General features: G+C 40.6%; 1 protein-coding gene across 7 annotated transcripts in view; it reads right to left on the reverse strand.

Moving 5' to 3' along the window:
• Positions 1-26,290, reverse strand: part of FYB1 (FYN binding protein 1) — a 181,561-nt gene that overhangs the window by 131,714 nt on the left and 23,557 nt on the right. The window lies entirely within an intron of this gene.

Raw genomic sequence — 26,290 nt, forward strand, 5'->3', positions numbered from 1 at the left:
GAGGCATTTGACTTGCAACCCATGAGGTGGAGGTCAAGAGCCTTTGAAATTCTCCTCTTGGGTTCTTTTCATAGGATTGTTTCTCTTGCCTCCAATAAAACTGAACTAAAGGGTCTTTCACTGGGGAAGTCCTTTCACACTGGGGAGAAACAGAAGGTTTGGGCTTGCCATGTTGGCTGTACCTGTTCTTAACACACGCAAAGCCTGGTGCCTCTCTCCAAGATCAGTGACTAGACCAGCATATGAGGCGAAAGACCCAGTCCGCAGCAATGAATGGCACTGAACTAGTCCCAAACTCCTCGGGGGTTTGGGACCTTGGCTATACAAGCCAGGACAAGCAGAACTGACTTTGGCTAGTAGGTAAAGAAGGAACCCTAAGAGAATCACAATGAAATCATGATGGAAACTGTCTCCCTCATGGGAAGAAATGGTAGGAAATAGGCCTGAGGAAGAATGATGATGGATTGTAACTCTATATATGTACACTTTATTCTTTTCATGATAGAAAATACTTCAAGGAAATGTGACAAAATTCTTCGTCATGGATCTATTGATGTTTGCTATATACTTCTTTGTGCTTTTCCCCATTTTATTTTTTTGGCTGCACCTATGGCATGTGGAAGTTCCCAGGCCAAGGATGGAACCTGCACCACAGCAGTAACCAGAACCACAGCAGTGACATGCTGGATCCTAACCCCCTGAGCCACCAGGGAATTCCATCCCCACCCCCACCCCACCCCCTTACTTTTTTGCTTTTTAGGGCCACACCTATGGCATATGGAAGTTCCTAGGCTAGGGGTTAAACTGGATCTAGAGCTGCTGGCAGGCCACAGCATATCAAAGCAGGATCTGAGCCATGTCTTCAACCTACACCACAGCTCATGGCAATGCCGGATTGCCGACATACTGAGCAAGGCCAGGGATGGAACCCAAAACCTCATGGATACTAGTTGGATTTGTTTCCATTGTGGCACAACAGGAACTCCATTCATTCCCCTATTTTTAAAATTTCTCAACCACCCCCCCCAAAAAAAACAAGGAGTTCCCTTATGGCACAGCAGGTTAAGGATCTGGTGTTGTCACTGCAGTGGCATAGGTCGCTGCTGTGGCCTGGGTTGGATCCCTGGCCTGGGAGCTTCCATATGCCGTGAGGCTGGCCACACTAACCAACCAACTGACCAACAAAAATGTTGGTTCTGCCTCACACAGGACACAAAGATTCCCACAAGCATTCCCAACCATGTTTGGAAATGACATCCTAGAGTAATGGGCTCTAAGAGGAAGTAAAACCTTAAACTCTAGTTGTCCTGAAGACAAAGAACCACAGATTTCAATTTTAAATCACCAGGGTCATTGTTTTTGGATATGGTACTTCCCCTTGCTTCCCCAGCAGTTAAAGAAAGAGACTGGCAAAGGAAAAGTAAAGGAAAAAAAAGTGGGAAATCTTTCTTATGTATAATTTCCCCTCTCTGTTTTCTGACTCCAAAAGCTAATAAAGCAAGTTTTCACACTTATGATGTAATCTCCTGTCTTTTTTTTTTTTAAATTTTGGAAGCTAATAAAATTTAAAAACACATTTATAATTCTACAATTCATGACTCTTTTGGGATTTTAGCTAAATATTGCCTTTTGTCACTACAATTATGAAAGTTCTTTTGGCCCATTCTAATCCTTAGGAATGCATGAAAATAAAGTAGGATAGTAAAGGGGCTTTGGAAGGAGGTGGCACCACCCAGAGGGTCTCATCTTTCTGTGGGACAGAGTGCAGCTTGCCACATAGGACCGGGGTCAGTCCTGATTGAATGTCCCGCCTCATGGGCCAGGATGGGGCTTGTGTTGATGGGAAGAATTTAGGGCTAAGGGATCCCTGAGTCTTTGAGGACTCAACTGAGTCTCTTACTAAAGGAAGGACTTAAAATATCAGGAGGCAGGTTCCTGTTGTGGTTCAGTGGGTTAAGAACTCGACTAATATCCATGAGGATGCAGGATTGATCCCTGGCTTTGCTCAGTGGGTTAAGGATTGAGCATTGCCTCAATCTGTGGTGTAGATGGTATGTTGGCAAGTTGGCATAGGCTGGCAGGTGCAGCTCTGTTTTGACCCCTAGTCTGGGCACTTCCATATGCCACAGATGTGGCCATATGTAAAAAGAAAAAGAAAAAAAACAAAAAACAAAAAACACCAGTAGGGCTATGAACCTCTCTGAGACGGTACTGAGTGTATATTATCTTGCTGGGAAATGGAGACAACTGACCGTGAGCATGTAATGCTAAGCCGATTTGTCCCACAGTCTCTGCAGTGTGAGGATGGAAGGAAGCCATGAGCCAAGAAATGCAGGCAGCCTTTGGAAGCTGGAAGAGGCAAGGAAACAGATGCTTAGAGCCTCAGGAAGGACCACAGCCCTGCTCATACCTTGATTTTGACTCAGACCCATTTTAAAGTTCTGCCCTATGCTGTAAGATAATAAATATGTGTGTGTGTGTGTGTGTGTGTGTGAGTGCGTGCATGTGTGTGTGTGTGTTTTAAGCCACTAAATCTGGCCTTTTGCTTATACTGGAAGTGGTTTAGTTATGTGTCAGACAATTTTTTTTTTTTTTTTTAAGAGCTGCCCCCTCGGCATATGGAGGTTCCCAGGCTAGGGGTCGAATTGGAGCTACAGCTGCCGGCCTACACCATGGCCACAGCAACATGGGATCCAAGCTGTGTCTGTGACCTACACCACAGCTCAAGGCAATGCTGGATCCTTAACCCACTGAGTGAGGCCAGGGATCAAACCTGCAACCTCATGGTTCCTAGTCAGATTCATTTCTGCTGTGCCACAATGGGGACGCCTGTGTTTGACAATCTTACATATGCCTCATGGCTTTCTATCCAACTATATTCACCCACTTGCTCATCCATCCACCCATCTATCCATCAATTCAGAAAACATTTACTGACAGAGTCTCCTGGTGGCTCAACAGGTTAAGCATCTGGCATTGTCACTGCCATGACATGAGTTCAACCCTTGGCCAGGGAACTTCTGAATGCTGAAAGTGCAGCCAAAAAAAAAAAAAGTTTACTGAAAACCTGCTGATGGTGTGAGGCAGGGATCATCATCTCTATTTCACGAATAGGCAAACAAGCAGAGGGAAATCAACAACTGAGGCAGAGCAGGACTCCCAGTCTTTGGATCCCTAAGTACACTGCCGTTACTCTGTAGTATGTTACCTCTGGGATGTCTAATTATCAGAATCCCAGGCCCTGTGGGTAGGGCTTCAGATATGGCCATGGCTGACCGATAGAGCAAAAAACATGGTTCATGTATATTTCTGTCCAGACATGAGAGATTATTAAGCCCTTGGAGTGACCCTGAAATCTTACTTGAGGCATGGGCAGGGTTTGGTGAGATGAGAGACAGTGGAAACAATGGGAGAAACAGGCTAATAAGGAGGATCTCAGAGGCTACATCATTCTCAAAATTCTTCTTACATGGCTGTGAAGTGAATGGGCGAACAGAAAAGTCTTTTTCTTCCCTGGGTGGGGAACTGAGATGAGGAAGACTACATTCTCACAGAGTCAGCAATTCCCAGCTGCACTCTGTCCAGCTGGGTGTCAGTCATTAGATCATGTTGCCACCAGCCTTGCATGTGTCCTTTGAAGGGTGTCAAGGTAAGACTGGGCCAGCCAAGCAATAATAGTTTTTTACAGAGGTGGTGAGAATTGAAAGATCACCATGAGCAGGATGCAAGACACAAGAAAAGCTATAGGGACACAGAGAAATATATTATCAAACTGGCTTAGCTTTGAGCTCTTGGGAAATGTATCAGGGTAGAGCAATTAGGCGTGATAAACGCTCTCTGAGCCAAAGATAAGAGTGACTGAAAAAAAGAGACTGAAAGACATCTATTTGAGAATATGCTCACACACGCACACACACATGCACACACACACAAATACCAATGCCCTTTAGTTTTTATTAAAATTGACAGTGCATTCTTGAATACAAAAGGATCAATTTAATATAAGCATTCCTGGTATCATTAGCCCCTATTACCTACAAATATGTCATGTGAAGTTAAACAAACCAATAAGCCATTGGGAAAATGAGTTGGGGCTGTTTTGGGCACCAGTTTACCCAGTCTGTTTGCAGCAACCCAGATGCACCAGGTTTCAGAAGGAGCATCTGTGTGCTGTGATCACATGTTCAAGCTTAGCCTAGACTGCCAACAGACCTGAACTTGTTCTCAAATGAAAACTGAATTGTTATTTAAAACCATTCTAAGTGTGGCATTTGAGAATAAATATTTTATGAAACAAAACAATTTGTATGCAACTGAAAATCGGCCAATATTTGGCTGAGCAGATGAATGGCTTGGTTTATAGAGGAGAGTAAACTAAGACTTAGATGCAACCTCAAAAGAGCTGTGGGTAATTAGCTAATTGGATGAAGAACTATGGTCAGCATTTTTAGCAGAGCCTTCTGGCCAAGCTTAGAAACAGGTTTCTATTTCCTTTTTCCCTTCTTTAGTTAATCACTGTCTGGGAGCCCATTTATCTTATATTTGTATATACCATATTCTAGTACAGTGGTTCTCAAACTCTGGTTTCAAGACTATATTGCATGCTTAAAAATTATTGGATGACCCTAAATAGTTTTTGTTAATGTGGGTGCTAGCTGAGAAATTTCTCATTTATTTATGAATTCATTTAAAACAACCTTAATAAATGATTACATATTAACATGGAAGACACTTTAATGAAAAACATATTTTTCCAAAACAAAAAATTTAGTGAAAAGCATAGCACTGCTTTACATATTTGCAAATGTCTTCAACGTATAGTGTAAGAGAAAACAGCTGCATTCTCATATTTGGTCTGCATTCAATCTCTTGTGACATATCGTTTTGTTTGAAACATATAAAGATATGGCCTCATACAGATATGCAGTTGGAAAGGGGAAGAATATCTTAATAGCCTTTTCAGATAATTGCGAGGTTTCTGGAAAATTCCACTGAACAGTCAGGAGAGAATGAGAGTGAAAAAAAGGCAAAATCTTTGAATTTTTATGGAGATAGTTTTGACCTTGTGGATTCCTTGAAAGGGACTTGGTGGTTCCCAAGGGTCTTCAGACCACACTTTATGAACTGCTGTTCTGGCCTTTCTCTAGCTTTAAATGGGATTGATAAATTTCCAGGAGATGTGAGACTTCTGTTATCTGTGGATGATTCCTCAAGTAAACTAACTGTGCACTCCAAATGTATGCTAGCTAGGCTTGTTTCTAGATATTCTAACAAATCTCCCTTCTAGTTCCATAGTAATGGCCACATGACCAGAGCACATATAAGGCAGATAGCCTAATTTCACATGGAATTATTGAGAAATCTGAAAAAAAAGGTTGCTTATAGAAGTTGTTTTAATTGTATTTATATCTTTATTAATAGTATTATTGACTTAAAAGACAACTCCAGGCAAGGAGATGCCTTTGTTAATCTTAGCTGATTTATCCATATAAAATTACTTATTGGTTGTCTCCTATGAGGCCATGTTCTAGGTAATGGGATTATAAGACTGAATCAACTGGTCCTATTGTGCCAAAAAGCTCACGGTCCCTGAAATATGAACAGGTAATCACCAAACCACAGAGTTTATAAACACAAACTCAATAATAATTTTAAATTCTTTGGAAGAAAAGAGGCCAGTTGGCTTGGAATTGCTTTCCTGTTTGTATTACAATTAGGAATGGAGTCAAGAAGTGATGACTGTCAGAAAGCTTGAAATGAAGAGGGAATTATGGATAACACCCCAAGGAACACTTTGCCTTTCACAGTCAGTGCAGGATCTTAAAAATATTTTTCTTGAGAAATGAACAAAGGTGACATTTTTACCCTTTGGGCTTAGAAGTGGGTCAGTGCACATTTCAAAAATAAATAACTCCTGGCTGATTTGATGCAGATGTCATCCACAGCTGTCCAAGCAGGGGCAAAGGCGGTGTCAACAATTTGCCACAAGTTTGCATTTGGAATTTGGCAGAATTCACAAAATGTAGATTACTTGTGTATAGAATGGTTTGCTTCTCTTTATGCTGCTTAAATTTTTCCTTTTTTTTTGTTTTGTTTTAATATTATGATGCCAGACAATTGAGCATCTGTATGGGATCCACCATCTTTATTCTACAAACACTCGTCAAACATTTTTGAGCACTTTTTGGGCACCAGGTGTTACACTGAGTGAGTAAATTGTGAATGAAACCTTAACTTATCATCAGCTGCTATGAATTACATCAAACATATTATACACACACACACACACACACACACACATATATACTTTTTAAAAAAAGAAGTACAGCTTTCTTTCTTATTTATTTATTTATCTAGGCTGCAGCATGATGTGGGATCTCAGTTCCCAGAACTGGGATTGAACCCAGGCTATAGTGGTAAATGTGCTGCATCCTAACTATTGGGCCACCAGGAAACTCCCAATCATACTACATATTTTTAAACTAAACTGTTAATAAACGTTTAGAGAGGTCCTGTCCACTAGGATTTTTTGTGATGTAGAAATGTGCTACTGTACTGCATCCGTGCTGTCGTATATGGTTTCTATTAACCATATTTTGCTATTGAGCACTTTAAGTGTGGCTAGTATCAAGAAGATGTGGTACATATATACAATGGAATACCACTCAGCCATTAAAAAGAGTGAAATAATGACTTTTGCATCAATGTAGATGGACCTAGAGATTACCATACTAAGTGAAGTACCTCAGACAGAGAAAGACAAATATAATTACTAACATGTGGAATCTAATAAAATGATACAAATGAACTATTTACAAAGTGGAAAGAGATTCACAGACATAGAAAACAAACTTATGGTTACCAAAGGGAAATGTGTGTGGGGGGGTGTAAATTAGGGGTTTGGGATTAATATATATACAATACTATATATAAAATATAAAATCAACAAGGAATGACTGTTCAGCACAAGGAACTCTATTCAATGTTTCATAATAACCTATGTGGGAAAAGATTCTGAAAAAGAAGGGATGTATGTATATGTATAACGAAATCACCTTGCTGTACACCCGAACTAACAGGATGTTGTAAATCAACTATTCTCCAATATAAAATAAAAATTAAATTAAATTTAAAAAAAGAAATGTGGCTAGTACAACTGAGGAAGTGAATTTTTAATTTTATTTACCTTTAAATAATTAAAATTTGAGTTGCCTCATGCGGCTAGTGGCTACAGTATTGGACAGCCTCTTCTAGACCAGAACCATCCACTTAACCATTTTTTTGGCTGTGCCTGTGTCATGTGGATGTTCCCAGGCCAGGGATCAAACATGTGACACAGCAGTGACCTGAGCTGCAGCAGGGACAACATCGGATCCTTAACCCACTGAGACACCAGGGAAATCCTGTCTATGTTTTCTAAACCTCTCAGCAACATGAATTCTAAGCATGTAATAGAATTTTAAAAGATTCTTTTGTATTAAATTATATTATTCATATTGTTATTATGCTCAAATTTAGGTTAATGAGATTAACTCACTATTTATTTTGCTCTGAAATTAAGAATAGACTTGGAAATAATCACTAAAAGATTTATGGGACTAGATGTCTCATTTAAAGTGACCAATTTTCCCAGGACTCGAAAAGAAACATGTACTCCAATGTTCATTGCAACACTGTATACAATAGCCAAGACATAGAAACAACCTAAATGTCCATCCACAGAGCAGTGGATCAAGAAGATGTGGTACATATACGCAACGGAATATCATTCAGCCATTAAAAGGAAAGAAATAACGGTATTTGCAGTAACATGGATGGACCTCAAAATTATCATGCTAAGTGAAGTCAGACAGTGAGACACCAACATCAGATGCTATCACTTTCATATGGAATCTAAAAAAAGGACACAATGAACTTCTTTGCAGAACAGATACTGACTCACATATTTTGAAAAACTTATGGTTTCCAAAGGAGACAGGTTGGGGGCTGGGGAGATGGGCTGGGGGTTTGGGATGGAAATGCTATAAAATTGGGTTGAGATGATCACTGCACAACTATAAATGTAATAAAATTCCTTGAGTAATTAAAAAAAATAAAGTGACCAATTTTCTTGCAAAATCTGCTAGACAGCCTAGACTATCACAGGCTAAAGAAGGCATTGGGGCTTTTTGATATTATAATAATCTATGAATTGAAAAACTAAGGTAATGAATAATTCTGGCAAAGAGTAAAGGCAAATGCAGAAAATAAAGACCTTTAATGGAAATCACATTTCTTGTGGATAGTGTCATGCAGCACATGCGGACCAAAGGGACTATCACGCTTCGGCAAAAATTCAGAAGTTGAGATGTCATATCCGTAGAGACACAACAACACCTAAGAATTACAGGGGTTACAGATTTTGCAGTCAAAGGTTCTCAGCCCAGTTGGACAGATGAAGGTAAAAATGCAGACAATGACGGAATTCCGATTGTGGTTTAACAGTTAATGAACCTCACCAGTATCCATGAGGACTCAGATTCAATCCCTGGCCTCGCTCAGTGAGTTAAGGATCTGGCATTGCTGTGAGCTGTGGCATAAGTTGCAGATGCTGCTCAGATCTGGCGTTGCTGTGGCTGTAGTGTAGGCCATCAGCTGCAGTTCCGTTTCGACCCCTAGCCTGGGAACCTCCATATGCCGCAGGTGCAGATCTTAAAATAATAATAATAAAAAAAGGATTAGAAAAAAATGAGATGTGTCTTTGAGATAGAGATTATTTGCATTGATATTGGAATACAGTCAGCTGCATTTGGTTAAAACCCTACTCAGAGGATGTAAATTAATGGTTTGATATCTGTCTGTTTCTATTTCCTTTGTCTTTTGGTTTGTTCTGTTATTTTAATCTTCATCTTAAACAAAGATAGGGAACCATTCTGATATCTATAAATCATACAAATATAGGAGAAATAGGTAAAATATTGGCTGATATCATCAAGATTTAGAATGGTTTGTTGACTGTAAACTAAGAAGGTAAAAATAGACAAGCTCAGAGTTCCCTGCCAGTGGTTAGGACTCAGTGTCTATTTTGGCCTTGGTTCGATTCCTGGTCTGAGAACTGAGATCCCACATCAAACCACTTCACATGGCAGCAAAATAAATAAATTTTCAAAAGGGCACCTAACAAGGCAAATGTACCTGTAATTGCTTTACTGTTGGGTAAATGTGTATATTACTATATATATATTTCTACATATATATTATGTATGTGTATATGTAATATATGCATACATAATTATGGTATATACATGTAATATATATTAAATATGGTACATACACTCAATAGATTTTATATATATTGATACATATACACGTATATTAAGTAATTAATTACTTAATTACCATGGGGGTAAGTTTTAAGGAAGGCTGAAAAGAGAAAGAAATGCTTTCTCCTGTGCAGTGGGTTAAAAATCTGGCATTGCTGCAGCTGCAGCGTAGGCTGCAACTGTTCAGATTCAATCCCTGTCCTGGGAAATTTCATATGCCAAGGGTGCGGCCATAAAAGAAAGAAGGAAGGAAAAAAAGAAAGAGAGAGAGAGAGAGAAAGAGAGAGAGGGAAAGAAGTAAAGAAAGAAAGAAAAAGAGAGAGAAAGGGAAAGAAAGAAAGAGAGAGAGGGAAAGAAAGAAAAAGAAAGAAAGAGAGAGAGAAAGAGAGAGAGAGGGAAAGAAAGAAAGAGAAAGAAAGAAAGAGAGAAAAAGAGAGAGAGGGAAAGAAGTAAAGAAGGAAAGAAAAAGAAAGAAAGAAAGAAAAGAAAGAAAGAGAAAGAAAGAGAGGGAGAAAGAGAGAGAGAGAAAGAAAGAAAGAGAGGGAGAAAGAGAGAGAGAGAAAGAAAGAAAGAAAAAGAGAGAGAGAGGGAAAGAAAGAAAGAGAGAGGGAGGGAAAGAAAGAAGAGAAAGAAAGAAAGAAAGAGAGAGAGAAAAAGAGAGAGAGGGAAAGAAGTAAAGAAAGAAAGAAAAAGAAAGAAAGAAAGAAAAGAAAAAAAAGAAAGAGAGAGAAAGAGAGAGAGGGAAAGAAAGAAAGAAAGAGAGAGAGGGAAAGAAAGAAAGAAAGAAAGAAAGAAAGAAAGAAAGAAAGAAAGAAAGAAAGAAAGAAAGAAAGAAAGAAAGAAAGAAAGAAAGAAAGAGAAAGAAAGAAAAAGAGAATTCTTTACCCTTTGCTAGGTGCCATTTTAGTTTCTTCCTTTGGGTCTTAAATAATTCACTCCTGACTTGAGGAAGTTCACAACATTTAAGCCAAGATCAGTTGGTTTGTATTACTTTTGTGCCCCAGCCTACCTGCCTCCTAAAGAAGGGACCACAAAGAGCAGCTATTGTAGGAGGAGAGAGCTGGCTGAAGACGATGAAGTCTCTGTGGCGAGATGCAGAACGATTACCAGGACACAGGAAGAGAAGAAAGCCGCTTGGGCCCTCTAAGTATCAGTGTGTGATTTCTACAACAGCTCCCCCCAAATCAGCAGCAAGAGTGTCTAGCGGCTTCTCAGGGATAACTGCACACACACGCACAAGTGAAGTGACACAATTTAGAAAGTTGTCTTAACCCCAGAGGAAAGGCGAGAGGGTATCAGAATGGGACTTGAAGTTTTGTTCACCTCTTGCCTCCAATAACTAGGCTTTCAAACCACTTCCCTTCTGACATGTGAAAACCTCTTTGTTGTGTGTTACAGGGCACTGAAGACTTCTGCACAGGCCACTGTGCCTTGTTGGTCAGCCAGGTTGGTCACGGCGACTTGGGCGTACATGGAGCTACTCTAAAGGAACTGTAGCCATCCCTGGGTCTTCCAGACTTAATTTGGGGAGATGTCCAAGGGGACGTGAGTTAAAATTTCACGCCTGGGCTTTGGAGCTACCTGCTCTTAGCTCCATGTATTCCTCCCAATTTCCCATTTATTTCTACCTCCTTCTCTTCCACTTTCCCTTTTCTCTTGCCTCTCAAAGCCTAGAGGAGTGGTGCAACCCAGCAGGACCCTATGGGGTCCCCAGGCAGCCCTCCCTATATCCTCTGCTTTAGCTCCTCTCTCAAGTACCTAGATAACAGTATCTGATACACGTTTCCTGAGTCGTTTTACAGAGTGAACCTCCTACCAAGGGGAAGATGTTAAGTACCTGATGATGATGAGCATGCAGCCCCCAGGGCTCCTGAAGCCTAAGGATTGACAATGCTCACCCCTGCAGCATTGCCCTATTATCTCACCATCAATCAGAGAACTGTGCATGAGCCGATCAGACACCCTGTGACCTCCCCCCGCATCCCTCACCTGGACTTTAAATTGCTTTGCTGAAATCCTTTGGGGAGTTGGGAGCTTAGAGCACAAGCCACCCTTCCTCCTCCTTGTATTGATGTCTTTGTAATAAATGCCCCACTTTTCTTCCATACAACCCAGTAGCAGTAGATGGGCTCAAAAACAAAATACGAATAGCAGCAAGACTAACACAAAAGAAAATTTATAGTGGATAAAACTGCATACAGTAGCATTTAGATTTGTATAATTCAATCTGAGAAAATTTCACTTTGCTGGAAATAATGGCTGCAAAAGGAAACTCACGAAAGCAAAACCTTTACACGTAAAATTTGCATTTGACTTGCCAATTCATTTTTAACATATAATTTTTCATGTGAGAAAGAATTGATTCAATGAGTATACTTTTAATAAAGAATCAATAAAATTGGGAAACAACGGAAAAAAAAAAGAGTAGATGGGCTCTACTGCATGCGGGGGAGCAGACCCAAGTTTGGTTCTGTAACAGTGGAGAGGTGGTAAAAGGAGAGGGAAATGAGGTTTAGCTTGGCAGTGTGGTTGGGGTTCCCACTTCCTTTTTCATCTCACTTCTTTTTTGCCTTGTTTTGTTTTGTTTGCTTTTCAGGGCCACACCCGTGGCACATGGAGGTTCTCAGGCTAGGGGTCGAAACAGAGCTACAGCTGCCGGCCTACACCGCAGCCACAGCAACGCCAGATCCAAGCCACCTCTGCGACCTACACCAGAGCTCACGGCAATACCAGAGCCTTAACCCACTGATCGAGGCCAGGGATCGAACCTGCCACCTCTTGGTTCCCAGTCGGATTTGTTTCCACTGAGCCACAATGGGAACCTCCTCACTTTGTTGTTATCGTTGTTGTTGTTTTAATTTAGGGCCATACCTGAGGCATATGGAAATTCCCAGGCTACGGGTTGAATAGGAGCTGCTGCTGCCAGCCTACACCACAGCCACAGCAACGCAGGATCCCAGCTGCATTTGTGACTTACACCACAGCTCATGGAAACGTCAGATCCTTAACCTATTGAGTGAGGCCACTGATCGAACCCACGTCCTCATGGATACCAGTTGGGTTTATTACAACTGAGGCTCAAAGGGAACTCCTCATCTCACTTCTAAGGATGGCTCTGTGCAGGCAAAAGAACAGGTATGGTTGAGTTGATTGTGCCCTGCACAACCCTAGGGGGTGCCAGTCACAAGGTGGAATATGATACACAGCACTTTCTAGCAAGAATCTGTTTTAGAAAAGCAGGTGCTTTGGAAAGGAGCCTTGTCATTTTGGCTCATCTGATGTGTTCATGCTATATTTAATTGCTGGAGGGCACCTGTTTATAACCATATTCAGATAATTTGTTATTTAAAGTGCATTTCTTCTGTAAATTTACATTAAAGCCCAAAGGAAGTTGGATCAGGCCAAGAATTTTGCATTATGTTCCCTCTTGGCTGTAATCCACCCCCCACCCCCACCCTTTTTTTTTTTTATTTTAGTCATTATGAGGTTATGCTACTGAGAACCTTTAGACTCTTACATGTTATTTCATAAACCAGAAATTGTTAAATCACTTCACTCTTGGGTTTTTTCCCCTCTGGTGGAAATAATCCCATACTCTCCTAGGTTACTTCCAAGTTTTTCTTTTCAATCTATTTCAACAATTTTCTTAAAATTGTCAAATGCTGAAATCCAGAGTTAATTTTTAAAAATTAATTTTTAAAGTGTATGTGTGTGTTGGATTTTCTGTCGTGGCACAGCAGAACGAATCCAACTAGGAATCATGAGGTTGCAAGTTCGATCCCTGGCCTTGCTCAGTGGATGCCATGAGCTGTGGTGTAGGTTGCAGACGCAGCTCAGATCCATCATTGCTGTGGCTGTGGTGTAGGCCGGCAGCTATAGCTTGGATTTGACCCCTGGCCTGGGAACTTCCATATGCCATGGGTGTGGCCCTAAAAAAAAGAAAAAAAGGCGAAGTAAATAAATAAATGAAAGTGTACATGTGTGCATGAATTAGGTGGGGGTCGGGGGAAGGAGGGTTGCTTCTAATTTGTACAGGAATATTTTCCCAACTCAAAATGAGACATAGGGTCAAAATATAAATCTCTGTACTAATCAAGTTAATAATTATTCGTCAATGTTTGTGTGGCTGTGAAACCACACACCCTAGACTGGAACTGGAACACACAATCTCCTAGCGGAAATTACACACCTGGTCTCAGGACTTAACGAAGCTCAGGTTCTTTATGTTTCAGCGCAGAAGGAGTTCAGTGAGAGGTAAAGTGTTAGGTAAGAAGTAGGTATATTGAGAAAGATACACATTCCATAGACTTAGTGTGGGCCATCTTAGAAGGTGAGAGGCCCTGAAATATGGGGTGGTTAGTTTTTAAGGACTGGCTGATATCCTAGGCTAGTAGGCAGGAGGAGTACTAATTATTTGGAGAAGGGGTGGAGATTTCTAAGAACTGGGCCACCACCCACTTTTTGGGCTTTTATGATTGGCGTCAGAATTGTCATGGTGCCTAGATATGTGTCATTTAGCTAACATATTAATAATGACTATATAATGTCCACTGGAAGTTGAATCTTCCATCCTTTGGGACCTGGTCAGTTCTTCTTGTTCTTGTTCTTCTGCTTCTTGCCATGCCCACAGTCTGCATAAGTTCCCAGGCCAGGGATTGAACCCATGCTACAGTAATCACAACACCAGATCCTTAACTTGCTGAGCCCCCAGGGGACTCCAGACATAGTTCTAACCAGTTTTTGTTGTGTCCTCAAGGGCTATGTCATTTTTTTAATGACTGTGCCCTGCTCCCTTCCCTCCAGTCTCAGATGTGTGTGTGTCTTTGGGTGAGAGAGGGAGAGGAGATGGAGAACATAATTTATCAGGTTCTGCTGAGAAAGAAGCAAGAACAAGATGACAGTTACTTAGATGGGTTATTCTTCTGAATTTTCCAATAAGTTCTAACTGAGAATTCATGATCGTCTCACATGACCCAACAGCCCCTTAGGGCAGAGCAGGGGGGTACCCTTAGGGACATCTGAGAGAAGAGGCTTCCTGGATTGGGATATCTGGGCAGGATGGAGAGGGACAGGATTTTGTAGAACTTGGCAAGCAGAGTTATTAGCTACTAGAGGATCCTTCTTCAAAGAAGACTACAGTAAGACTTGGAGGGGGGTTTTCATTCTCCTAGAAGAATTCTAATTTCTTCTTTAGCAATTGCACTGTAATACTGTGTGCCAAAGGGATAAAGAAAAACAAAGTCTTTTTAGGCCTGTATCCATGGCATATGGAAGTTCCCAGGCTGGGGGTCATATTGGAGCTACAGCTACTGGCCTATGCTGCAGCCACGCCAGATCCGAGCTGTGTCTGTGACCACAGCTCTTGACAACGCCAGATCCGTAACCCACTGAGTGAGGCCAGGGATCAAACCCTCATCCTCATGGATATTAGTTGAGTTTGTTACCTCTAAGCCATGATGGGAACTCTTAAAAATATTTTTTTTTACCCTTCTGTTTTGTTTCATCCCTACAGAGAAAAAGTAAGGCAGTGTACCTCTATTTGGAGTGGTCTTTGAAGTGTACAGTTTCATGATTTAGGGGACAGAGTGATGAGTTCATAACATCTCATAGTCACAGAACATAATCACAGAACTATTCTCATATTTGTTCATAATCATTCATAATCACAGAACCATTCTGTAAATCCTGTTACAGAGTAATGTCACAAGAAGCATAATGGAAACAGCATCTTCCCATTCAACAAAGAGTAACACAGAGCTTTAGAGCCTGGATGGAGTCGGATGGCCTGGGTCTGCATGTTAGCTATGGCAGTTACTTCTCTGTGCCTCAATTTCCTCATCTGAAAATGGGAATAATGATGACATAGCACAAACCTCAGAATTGTGTCGATATAGGATAATGCTACAAACTCAAAGTAAGCCTTAAAGTTTAAATATTCCCCAAGAAGATGACTTTAAAAATGGTTACTTTTCTGCCTAGTGGATTATAGTTTCCAGATACTAGTTTCTGAAATGTTTAAAAGATTTTCTACTTTGCATATTTTTACTTGGTTCTGCGCAACTGAAAACGTTTTTCATCATTACACAGCATATGCACAAAAAAGGATCCCCACATAATTTGGACACATGTTAAAATCTTTAGTTTGTATTTGCAAATGGAGTTCAATGTTCTATTTGCCTTAAGCTCTTATTCCAAGATTATTAGTTAGTTATAAAAAAGGATAAATACTCATAGTTTTGGCTCAGTTCCACCAACTGGGCTCATGTTTCCAGGTTAGCACCACAAATGGTAAGAATGTGGTTTATTTACTTATTTACTTTGGCCACATTCATAGCATGTAGAAGTTCCCAGGCCAGGCACTGAATCTGCGCCACAGCAGTGACCCAAGCCATGGCAATGACAATTCCAGACTCTCAAATGTTAGGCCACCAGGGAACTCTAAAAACTATGATTTTTAAAAAGGAAAATCTCAAGTAAAGGAATAGATTGTCCCTTTTATAAATTATCACTTATATTGGACATTTCTTACCCTAGAACTATATTTATAGGCATTTTTCTTTATATGTCAACTATGATATTTCACTGTCTTGTAATATTTTACACAAGGAAAATAATACCTCCAAGGTAATTTTAGCAAACTTCATTTACCAAACATTTGTTGAGCATCTAGTATATGCAAGGCCCATACTGTGCTTTTAGAAAAGTTTGTACTTATAAACATTTGAAAGTTTGATCCACTGGCAATACTGCATTTTTGAAGCTCTGGGTGTACTTTGCTGTATTTTTTCAGAGAGCCCGTTTCTGTTCTTCTGAGGTTTTGGAAACTTGGTCCAGCAGCTTATAAGTCAAAGTAAACCTCTTTGGTAGCTCTTGTGTAACAAGAGGAAATTTATTCCTATTAAAGGGGATCTCTACCCGCTGGCCACTCCCTGGGTGGGTCATGAGTCAGGTAGAAACATTCTACAATTATCCATTTTCCATAACTCAGAGCCTCCTATTCAAGTTCACTGATCATATTTGCTTCTATTTTTCTTCCATATCTCCCAAGAAATCTCAGACATTTCTAAGCATTTTTAGAAAGTACGCTATTGATTTTTTTTTTAATTAAGAATTTTGAGGGGTTCCCATAGTGGCTTGGCAGAAATGAATCTGACTAGCATTCATGAGGACACAGATTAGATCCCTGGCCTCCATCAGTGGGTTAAGGATCTGGCGTTGCTATGGCTGTGGAGTGGGCCACCGGCTACAAAGCTCCGATTTGACCCCTAGCCTGGGAAACACCATATGCCGTGGGTGCAGCCCTAAAAAAGACAAAAAATAAAATAAAAATAAAAAAATAAAAAAATAATTTTGAGCTCCTCAAAACCATTTTGAAGGGAATCCAAAGCTTTCAGATTTTAAGCTAAGGCTGTGAAAGTATCTGCATTTGAGGTTTGAAGCATTTTATTTTATTTTTTTGTCTTGCCTTTTTTAGGGTGGCACCTGCGGCATATGAAGGTTCTCAGGCTAGGGGTCTAATCAGAGCTGTAGCAGCCGGCCTATGCCACAGCCACAGCAATACCAGATCTGAACCGCGTCTGTGACCTACACCACAGCTCACTGCAACGCTGGATCCTAAACCCACTGAGCAAGGCCAGGGATCGAACCTGCAAACTCATGGTTCCTTGTCGGTTTTGTTTCCGCTGTGCCACGATGGGACCTCTCCATTTTATTTTTTTTTAATTAAAAAACTGTTTTTTTTTTTTTTTTTTTTTAGTGCCTCACCTGTGGCATATGAAAGTTCCCAGGCTGGGGGTCAAATTGGAGCCACAGCTGCCGGCCTACACCACAGCCACAGCAACATGGGATCCAAGCTTCGTCTGTGACCTATACCACAGCTCATGGGAACACTGGATCCTGAATCCACTGAGGGAGACCACGATTGAACCCACATCTTCATGGGTACCAGTCAGGTTCATAACCTGCTGAGCCACAACAGGAATTCTGAAGCATTTGAACTCAGACAAATAAAAGAGCAAACATTCCATGAGTGTCTGTGTGGTGGGCTCAGTACAAAAGGCTTCTGTATCGGCTCTTCTGACATTCACTGGCGCCCACAGGTGAGAGGCTCTCCTTGCCCCCTTCTACAGAGGGGGAACGGGGCCACTGAGAATGAGGCAGCTGCCCCAGGTGAAGCAGGTGGCAAAAGGCAGAAGGTAGATTTGCACACAGTCTGGCTCTGAGACTATTCACAACCATTGTGCTAATCCCTTAGACAGAGGACCCACAGGAGTTTGTGTGGGCAGCACTGACTATTTGGTAGGAGGATGAAAGAGAAGTGACCTGATGAACAAACTGCACCCTCATCATTCATTATTTGATCATTTATCTTTACATTCTCCATCCTACAGGCAAAAGATATTAGAGCTTTAAAAACCAGTTGAAATGGATTAAAATCATCTGATTTTAAACCTCAACAATTAATTTTTTAAATTTTTTAATTTTTTTGGTCTTTTTGTCTTTAAGGGCTGCACCTGCGGCATATGGAGGTTCCCAGGCTAGGGGTCAAATCGGAGCTGTAGCCACAACAGGAATTCTGAAGCATTTGAACTCAGACAAATAAAAGAGCAAACATTCCATGAGCAACTTGGTATCTGAGTCTCGTCTGCGACCTACACCGCAGCTCACAGCAACACCAGATCCTTAATCCACTGAGCAAGGCCAGGGTTTGAACCTGGGTCCTCATGGATGCTAGTTGGGTTCTCTAACCGCTGAGCCACTATGGGAACTCCAAACCTCAATAATTTAAAACATGTCTGTGTTGGGAGATTGTAAAGCATTTTGAAGTAATGTCTCTTAAAGTGTTCTGAATTCTATATGGGCAGAAAGGAGTTCCTAAAATTGTCAATATTTAAGTTGGAATTTGAAAAAGGATGTGTGTGGAAACTTTGCTTTGATACCATGCACCTGTGAACACGTGCAGTTTTAGATTCTTGGCTGACTCTGAAATCCACCTGACAGGGCTAGATCCTCCAACACTCTCAGAAATGACACTGACATTTTTTGGCTCCTCCTTTTAATGACTGTTGATTGTTTGTGTCGCATACACAACTCAGCACACTGGGCTCGTGTCATCAAGAAAACTCAAAACACAAAACTCAAAACTCATCCTTAGTTTACATAATGTTAAAAGTTACTACAACTAAGTAAAAAAACAAGTTAGCTGCAGTAGCCAAGGGGTCACCACTAGTAACCAGTGTGTTCTCAAAAAAGTCAAAATGAGCACATTTTATAGCGATCAAAGAAGTAGCTTGGCAGAATGGTCATGGATTCCTCATTACTTTTAGAAGAATGTGGCATTTTTAAGTCTCAAAGATGCTATTAGGGAAGTGAACTTTAAACTGTGAACAAAGTCAAATTGCTGAGGGGATTGTAACCAGGTATTTTTCCCAGAGAGAAGTCAACGTCTAATGGGTGGCAGAGGGCTTGGGGGGTGGTGTTTCACAACCAAGGGTATTTTAGCCCTTGTCCAAGCTGTCATTCTTCACTTGTGAAAGAACTATAAGTGAAGGAAAGAGTGACATGTTGAAAAAGAAGTTTGAAAGTAGAATTAATCTATCTGACTCATTTTAATTAAGCTTCTGGTGCAAACTAGACACTGGATTCGGGGCTTTTTTTTTTTTTTTTTGGCCTTAGCTATGGTAGGCAGAAGTTCCCAGGCCAGGGATTGAACCCTTGCCTCAGCAGCAACCTGAGCCACAGCAGTGACAATGCCAGATCCTTAACTGTTACCTGGGAACTCATGGGTTAGGGGCTTCTGAAACTGAGACAAACTGGACCAGGATCTGCATTCAGGGACTGCTATTCTGGTTGGGGGAGACACATCAGAGCTAAAAATATTTTTTTTCCAGAGTTCCTTGGTGGCCTAGCAGTTAAGGATTTGCATTGTCACTTCTGTGACCCAGGTTTGATTCCTGGCTGGGGACCTTCCGCATGTGGCAGGCAAGGCTAAAAAAATAAAATAAAATAAAAAATAATAATTATTTTCTGGCAATAGGATGGCACAGTGAGGGCATAGAAGGAGGATACCCGGTTCTTTCGGGGGGAGACTAGGGCTTAGGAGTCAGAAAAGCTTCCTTAGAAAAGGCAAGCCTTAAGTTAACTGTTAAAACGTGTTTCCCAGATGGACAAAGTATTCTAAATATTTTAAATATTCCCGTTAGAGTGAACAAAGATATTGCTGGTGACACAATCTCGAACAACACTGACCAATGCGGTAGCCACTAGTCACATGTGGCTTTGCTTAAATTTATGTAATTACAGCAGTTCCCATTGTGGTGCAGCGGAAATGAATCCAACTAGGAACCATGAGGTTGTGGGTTTGATCCCTGGCCTCGCTCAGTGGGTGAAGGATCCAGAGTTGCAGTGAGCTGTGGTGTAGGTTGAAGATGTGGCTCAGATCCTGCATTGCTGTGGCTGTGCTGTAGGCTGGCAGCTGTAGCTCTGATTCCACCCCTAGCCTGGGAACCTCCATATGCCGTGGGTGTGGCCCTAAAAGACAAAAAAAAAAAAAAAATTCTATAACTACAACTAAGTATAACTATACATTTAGTTCCTTAGTTTCTCTAGCCACATTTTAAGAGCTCAGTAGCCACATGTGGCTAGTGGCTATCACATTGGACTGTGCAGGTGAAAAGTATCTCCATTACCGCAGAAATTTCTATCATTCAGTGCTGGGAAACTGCAAGCAGATAAGCGCTGCTAGAGGGTAAGTTTTAAAGGGTGTGTGGCAAAAGCTAAGACTGGAGGTAGAGGTTGCAGCCAGAGGATGGAGGTTTTGCATGTCATACCATGGAGTTCAGACTTTACCGACTAGTCTTGGCGTTAGCAAACTTTTCCTGTAAAGGGCCAGATTGTAAATATTTTTGGCTCTTGGGACCACATGGTATTTGCTGAAACTTTACAACTCGACTTTTGTAGGATGAGATCAACCACAGACAAGACATAAAGGAACGAGTGTGACTGTGTGCCAGTAACACTTGATTTGTAAAAACTAACAGCAGGCTGGACTTGGCCCACAGACCATAGTTTGCTGACCACTGCACTAGGCCACTAGGAATCCCCTGGACAATTTGAAGCCAGAAAGTTGCATAATCAGATGTGAGCTTTAGTAAGATCATTTCTGTAGCAGAGTCAGGATGAATTTAAGGAGTGTGAGATGCTAGACCCTCCAATAGTCTGGTCAAAGAGGATAAAGCCCTGAATTCTGAATGCAGCCCATTGAACATGGTTCTTGAGGAGGGAATATGTATGTGCTTTTAAGTTAGGTGGCAGGGCACTGATGGTAGTGAAGAAATAGAAAATGACATGGAAGTGTTCCCGTTGTGGCTCAATGGTTAATGAATCCGACTAGGAACCATGAGGTTGCAGGTTCAATCCCTGGCCTTGCTCAGTGGGTTAAGGATAAGGTGTTGCTGTGAGCTGTGGTGTAGGTCACAGACGTGGCTTGGATCCCACGTTGCTGTGGCTCTGGTGTAGGCTGGCAGCTGCAGCTCCGATTCGACCCCTAGCCTGGGAAACTCCATATGCCCGAGAGCGGCCCTAGAAAAGGCAAAAAGACAAAATCAATCAATCAATCAATCAATCAATCGATGTGGAAGTGCAAAGCTTGGGTGACTGGGTAGCTGATGGATGCACCATCCTGGCAGCACCAGATTGTATGATATAGGAAGAACAGATCTGGGGAAAGATGATGACTTCAGTTTGGATCATGTGGCATTTGAGATGCCACACATGTGAGTCATTAGCAGTGGGTAGTAGCTGAAGCCTTGAGAATGACAGAGAATATCTAGGAAGTACACGCAGAGTGAAAGGGAGGCAAATGATGGTGCCTAGAGTATTACCAAAATGGAAGATGTGGGTTCAAAGGGAATTGAGAAGGAATTGTTACAGAGATGGGGCAGGTGGAGGGGAGTGTGCGGAACCAGGGAAGGATGGGATTGCAGAAATCAAAGGAAGACTCAAGTGCTGTTGAGGAGATAAGAAGGTTCCATTATGTTTGGCAATTAGGAGTCATTTTTATTGTATTCTATTTGCTTTTTTTTTTTTTTTTTTTTTTTTTTTTTTTTTTTTTTTAGGGTTGCACTGTGGGATAGGGAAGTTCCCGGGCTAGGGGCTGAATCAGAGCTGCAGCTGCTAGCCTACACCACAGCCACAGCAACTCAGGATCCAAGCTGCATCTGCAACCTACACCACAGCTCACAGCATTGCCAGATCCTTAACCCGCTGAGCTAGGCCACGGATCAAATCCACATCCTCACGGATACTAGTCAGGTTTGTAAACTGCTGAGCCACAGAGGAAACTCCAGGGGTCATTTTTAGAATGTTTTTCAGAATAGATTTCACGAAATGAAATAAAATATGTTACCATCAAATTGTCAAAAACACTTTTTTTTTTTTTTTTTTTTTTTTTTTTGTCCTTTTACCTTTTCTAGGGCTGCTCCCATGGCATATGGAGGTTCCAAGGCTAGGGGACTAATCAGAGCTGTAGCCACCGGCCTACACCACAGCCACAGCAACAGGGGATCTGAGCCACATCTGGAACCTTCACTACAGCTCACAGCAACGCCGGGTCCTCAACCCACTGATCAAGGCCAGGGATCGAACCTGCAAGCTCATGGTTAAAAATTTTTATTTTTTAGAGCCCCACCTGCAGGATATGGAAGTTCCCAGGCAGGGGTTGAATCAGAGCTGCAGCTGCTGGCCATGCCATGCAATGCGGGATCTGAGACACATCTGTAAGCTACACCACAGCTTGTGGGAATGCTGGATCTTTAACCCACTGAGTGAGGCCAGGGATCGAACCCATATCCTCATGAATACTAGTTGGGTTCTTAACCTGATGAGCCACAGTGAGAACTCAGGAAGCTCATTTTGAATTCTCATTTGAAGCTCATTATGATGATAGCTATGACTTTTCACATTCATGGTTTCCGTGTGTGTGTGCTTATGTGTATGTGTGTAGTGTTAGGATTGCTTAAAAGAAGGGAGACAATTAGGGTCCTTTGAATTGGCCCTCGTAAATGATATGTCCAGCAATCACTCTATTTGTGGGTAGAAGGGCAAGTGAGATCTTATCTGGTCTTGCATGAAGTGATTTCAGTGCAAACCCTTTGGGTGAGCCTCATGCTGTAAGTGTTGGAAAACAGCTTGATAAGCTCTTAAAATGATATGTATTCTGATTTTAAGATACATGAGGACTAAAATGGACTTCTTAAGACAGGGGACCTTGGAGTTTTATGCAATAGTCACACTTGACATATATAAACGTTTTATCCTGAAGCCACCTTAATTAAAAAAAAACCTAAATAATAATAGCTTTAAGATAGAATCACGTGATTTGGGAATTTTCCATTTCACAATTTAATGGTCAAAGGATTAGTCATCCCCTCAATGGAGAAGTTTCAAATGATGATTTATAGCCACCTTTGAAGAGGTTTATATTAGGAAAATATTTTACATGCCTAGTGGATGAATATAACTCACTCAAACTTTGCTTGATTTGTTGTTTAAAAGTTTGTCTTAAAATATGGAAAAACTGACGAAAACATGCTTGCGGTTTTCAAGAGTATTTCAGGAGAGAATAAGAATTGCTGTGTGTTCCTGAAGGAACTGCTTTGGGAGAGCATGAAAATCTAAGGAACACACATTTCTGAACTCTTTAAATAACTTTTACCTCTCTAAACCACACTGAGGGAAAGTGAACTTGATGGGCAGTAACACAATAATAATAATAATAATAATAAAGCAACAGAAATAAAAGAAGGAGCTCCTTCATGGCCAGTGACCAGCTGGCTCCCTAGGTTAGACTGGAATGAGTCCTAAGTAGCACTAGAGTTTTATTAAGGGATGACTTTATTGTCAATAGGGGCTGCTCTCTACTCTTTGGCCAGACTCTGCCCTGACCGGAGAAGTCAGTCATCCTGAGAATACTTTGGGCTACTTGAGGAGGTGGGAACAGCTCTAAAAGCTGAAGTGTGAAAAGTAAATTGTACTCTATACAGAGTGTAACTGAAAAGGAAACTGGATACTGAGTTCCAGTACTAGTTCCAATACTAGTTTCGTTTGTTTTTTGTTTTGATACTGAACATGTGACAATTAGAATCACAACTGTACTTTTTGAAGAACTTGAAAATTATAAAATTTACTTAGAAAAGTACATGGGTAAAAACATCAGTGAATATCGTGATAAAAGAGGAGCAGTGATGGAAAGGGTGAGAGAGATTAGCTCTGCTAGACTACAGAATGGATTATACAATAGTAATTGAAAAGGTATGATAATATAAAAATAAGATATAGATGGCTCAAGAAAGAGCCATCATATATGATAATCTAAAAATAACAAAATGGGGAAAGAGCATGTCCAAATAGATGTTATTTTAACTTCACATTGAATTCCTTCTGTAAGTAAGGATAACTTCCAAATAGACTCTAGAGTTAAAAGGAAAATCAGCAGAGCATGGACAATAGTATTTATCCAAAAAAGGTATGGACTTTTAAAGAATTTACAACAGAGAAGACCAACTCATAAAGAAGAAAAACCTGCCACAAACAACGGACAACAGTGATAAAATAAAGGCAAAGCAAAATGTATAATATATTTGCACAAATGGGATGAAAATTTAATACATTCTAAATTAGGAATTTAAATATGAGCATTTCATTAAATGTCAATAGATAGCCCCCCACCTCCCGCATGCCCTTAAATCCTATGTGAGAGCAAATATTAACCTAATATAACTGAATGTGTTCAATTCAAGGGTGATTAAAGAAAAGTTATTTAAAATAGTTCTTTAATATGGTCTTAGGTATTAAATAATTAACCTGAACAAATTAAAAATCCTTTCTGTCAATGTATATTCCCATAAAGTAATAATAAATTTAATTTTTTACCACCTCTAGGACTTTAAGGAAACAGCTGTCAATTATATGCATAAAAATCTTTTTTTTTTTTTTTTTTTTTTTTGTCTTTCTGTCTTTTCAAGTGCCACACCCGAGGCATGTAGAGGTTCCCAGGCTAGGGGTCTAATCGGAACTGTAGCTGCCAGATTACCCCAGAGCCACAGCAACGCCAGATCCCAGCCGAGTCTGCGACCTACACCACAGCTCATGGCAACACTGGGTCCTTAACCCACTGAGTGAAGTCAGGGATCGAACCTGCAACCTCATGGTTCCTAGTAATCTTTTTGGCAATTTTTCTAATTGGAAAAATCCTGATAATTACCAAAATATCTAAGTACACTATGATACCCTAGCTTCGCAGAATACGTTACAATTATTAAATGAACTATGAACAGTGTGTAACAACATGGAAGAGTGTTTGTGAGTTAACCTTAAGTGAAAAAAATGCTATGATAATTATGTAAAAATATGTATTTACTTGCAGATACAAAACAGAATGGTCATATAAGGGAAATAGCTCTGACTGTGCATTGTTCCCCTTTTCAAATTTCCTTTAACATATTTTGCACGACAGACACAAAGAGAAGAAAAATCTCTTGTGCACAGGAGAGTAGGCAAGGAGCCCGAAGTCAACCAACATAAAAATCAAAATGACAGAAATATGTTGAAGCATGTATTTAAGAGAAAGGCTCATGGCATCAATTTAGCACATTTACTAGTGATCTGCTATTAACCTTGTAAGACCCACCCAGAGAGACATAGATACATTTTTTTTGAAGTTTATGAAACAGCAAGTTCCCATTGTACCCTACCTCTAGGATACCGGAGTGCCATTGCTCTGAAGCCTAGAGAGTCAGCCAAGTGGAATGGTTTGGGCACAGGCTCTGGAGCCAGCCCAGATGGATCTTAGTTCTACCACTTCCTTGCTGGTTGCTAGTCACTTAGCCTCCTTTGGTTTCCAGATCCCTAAAAATGCAGTAAAAATGGTCTATCTCCCAGTGTTGTGAGAATTTAATGAATTGATATTTTTGAAATACAACAGTGTCCGGCATGTAGAAGGCACATATTGATCATTGTTGCTATATTCTTTATTTCTTCAAATACAAAGTTTGAAAACCTTGATACAGCTCAGGACAGTGCTACACTTAAAGGAAGAAGATAGAAACAACCCATTTCTCTCCTCACTTTCTTTAGAAAAATGCACTTTTTACTGCCCAAATTATCAAGTCTATTAATCTAGTCTTTGCAACTCCCTGAAAGTTTTCAATGATGATAAGGAAGATATTTCAATAAATCAGGAAACCATTTAGAAAGTGTACAGTGAGAAAAAAAAAGTGAATTCATGGAAACTCCCTGAAGTAGATGTATTAAAAATAATTCTCAGAGTTCTTGCTATGGCTCATTGGGTTAGGAAACCAACTAGGATCTACCAAGCTATGGGTTTGATCCCTGGCGTTGCTCAGTGGGTTAAGGATCTGGCGCTGCCACAAGCTGCATCATACCTTGCAGATGAAACTCAGATCCCAAGTTGCTGTGGCTGTGGCATAGGCCAGCAGTTGCAGCTCTGATTTGACCCCTAGCCCAGAAACTTACATATGTCACAGATGTGGCCCTGAAAAACAAACAAACAAAAAATAAATACTTCTTTTTGCTCTTAAAGAATCAAAATCTAGTTTTATTTCTATGAAATAAAAATATCCCTAAACAGTGCCAATACCCATCTAGGGAGCCTGAAACTTCCCTGCTCTGCAGAGACTATCCCAATCACTCATCATGAACTCTTGGGAAATGTAAATGACAAAAATTCAAGTTAATTCTGCATCAGCTGAGAGGTTGGCTTATATTTTCTGGAATAAGAATATTATGTATTATAATCTCTGTGTTTCCCATGATTTAGCAGAACTGGATTGGCATGGATATCCTGATTTCTGTCTCAAGTGAGAATTTTGTTTTAAACTACCGAGTAACCAATCACATCAGTAGCATAGTTTGCCTTAATCAGATTAGGCTTTTGTAAAATTATGAATCTGACAGCAAACATGTATTAA

This window comes from Sus scrofa, chromosome 16 (genome assembly GCF_054392235.1).
Source record: "Sus scrofa isolate SSC_HxYL_T2T_F1_AM1 chromosome 16, Sscrofa_HxYL_maternal_Yorkshire_Landrace_v2.0, whole genome shotgun sequence".
In the NCBI taxonomy this organism is placed as follows: domain Eukaryota; kingdom Metazoa; phylum Chordata; class Mammalia; order Artiodactyla; family Suidae; genus Sus; species Sus scrofa.